General features: G+C 39.6%; 1 non-coding gene across 1 annotated transcript; it reads left to right on the forward strand.

Annotated features, from left to right (window-relative positions):
- The first annotated feature begins 1536 nt into the window (after positions 1–1536).
- Positions 1537–1700, forward strand: LOC116274064. The gene has a single exon (XR_004182540.1). It is a non-coding gene; the product is annotated as a U1 spliceosomal RNA (small nuclear RNA).
- The last annotated feature ends 808 nt before the right edge of the window (positions 1701–2508 follow it).

The following is a 2508-nucleotide window of genomic DNA, read 5'->3' on the forward strand; positions in this document are numbered from 1 at the left end:
CAAATGAAATAAACTTTTCTTATAAAATGACTGGTAAGAAAAAAGTTATTTCTCTCGACCTATTCACACAAGTAAACAGTGAATCTTTCAACATTCAAGCCAGAGATCAGAATTTTATTTGAAGAAGATGACAACTTTGTGGTTAATGGTGTTCTTTTTGTACTTACTCGCTCTTCCAGATCAACGACAGAGAATAATTGGACATTCTGTAGATGGCTTCACGAGAGAAGAACTTACAACCCATGTTGGGTTTTTTCTGTTGTTGTTTTTTTTTTTAGTTCGAAAAGGATGTTCCTGGGGGATAATATAATTATGTTTATATTTCAGACAAAACTGTCTGTGTTGGAGGTGTTCAATTTGTAGCCTAAATGGTTGACTCAGACATGTCTACACATAGAACAGCCAAATAATAATTAAGAGCTGCCAGTGAACACCACCACACTAGATATTATCAGTGTTTACCCGTAGTGTCTGCTCATATTTACAAATCACTTTATAATGTTCATGAAAGTATTTTGCCTCAATTATTTATTTCTAACTAGTCATATAGCATGGGTGGATAGTCTTTCTTTTTTAAAAATTCCTGATTACATCTCCTAAAGCAAAACCAACAATGTAATTAATTTAGAGTTGTTTTTCCTTAAAGAAACATTAAACATCAAAATCGTGTCCTTTTCTACCTAAGCAAACACAAAAGTACATAATTCTTACAAAAATGCTTTAAAATATCATTTATTTCCATTTTGTGGCCAGTTAGGAGAGAGGGGAGCAAATAGGAAGGGAGAAAAAAGAAGCAGGAGGCAGGCGTGGAAAGTTAGAGACCCGGATAGAGGGATGAGAAGACATGAAAAGGAAAAGGAAAACATAGGTGATCAAGGAATGAGTTGACAGGAGAAACAAAGCAGGGGAGAGAATGAGAAAGAAAATGGAGGAAGAGGCTGGGCTCAGTGGCTCACGCCTGTAAATCCCAGCACTTTGGGAGGCCAAGGTGGGCGGATCATCTGAGGTCAGGAGTTCGAGACCAGCCTGGCAAACATGAAGAAACCCTGTCTCCACTAAAAATTCAAAAATTAGCCGGGTGTGGTGGCGCACACCTATAGTCTCAGCTACTCAGGAGGCTGAGGCAGGAGAACTGCTTGAACCCAGGAGGCAGAGGTTGCAGTGAGCCGAGATTGTGCCAATGCACTCCAGCCTAGGCAACAAGGGTGAAACTCCATCTCAAAAAAAAAAAAAGAGTGGGGGACATTTGGATAAAGTGAAGAGCAGAACCTACCTATTAGGGAAGGGAAGTGGATTGGGTTTCCTACCCTGTCTGTAGACGCCATGAAGAGCCATGTCTCTCCAGCCAGAAATATATTCTTACTTAAGTAACTCCTTACAAGCAACTTCTTTATAAATTTTATAGATTCTTTCTTAAAAATTGAAATATAATTGACACACCATAAAATTCATCCTTTAAAAATATATAGCTCAGGATTTGTGGTAAGTTCACAAGGTTATGCAATCTTCACCACTAATTAATTCAAGAATATTTTCATACTTACCTGGGAGGTGAAATACCATCATCACAAAGGTGATTTTCCCAGGGTGAGGCTTATCCATTGCACTCTGGATGTGCTGATCCCTGCAATTTCCCCAAATGTGGAGAACTCAACTGCATAATCTTTGGCAGTGGGAAACTGTGTTCACACTCTCTTCTGTAACAACAACAACAACAATGAAAAATATATATATATATATATATTTATCACCCCTAGGAAATCATGTGTTTACTACATTAGCACTAACTTTCCATCTTTTCCTCCCTCTAGCTCCTGGAAACCAATAATCTCTTTTCTGTCTCTATAGATTTGCATATTCTGGAAATTTCTTTTCTTTTCTTTTCTTTTTTTTTTTTTTTGAGACAAGGTTTCGTCGCTCTTGTTGCCCAGGCTGAAGTGCAATAGTGCGATCTCGGCTCACTGCAACCTCCGCCTCCCAGGTTCAAGCGATTCTCCTGCCTAAGCCTCCTGAGTAGCTGGGATTATAGGCGCCTGCCACTACATCCTTTTAATTTTTGTATTTTTAGTAGAGACGGGGTTTCACCAGGTTGTCCAGGATGGTCTCAAACTCCCGACCTCAGGTGATCCACCTGCCTTGGCCTCCCGAAGTGCTGGGATTACAGGCGTGAGCCACCGCGCCTGGCCTGGAAATTTCATATAAACAAAATAACCAAATATGTGGCATTTGGTGTGTGCCTTCTTTCAGTTACCCTAATGTTTTTAAGGTTTATCCATGTTATAGCATGTATTACTATTTCAGCCTTATTTTATTTTATTTTATTTTATTTTATTTTATTTTATTTTTTGAGACAGTCTTGCTCTGTCACCCAGGCTGGAGTGCAGTGGCACGATCTCGGATCACTGCAACCTCCGCCTCTCAAGTTCAAGCAAATCTCCTGCTTCAGCCTCCTGAGTAGCTGGGACTATAGGCGCACACCAACACACCCAGCTAATTTTTTTTATTTTT

This window comes from Papio anubis, chromosome 2, assembly GCF_008728515.1.
Source record: "Papio anubis isolate 15944 chromosome 2, Panubis1.0, whole genome shotgun sequence".
In the NCBI taxonomy this organism is placed as follows: domain Eukaryota; kingdom Metazoa; phylum Chordata; class Mammalia; order Primates; family Cercopithecidae; genus Papio; species Papio anubis.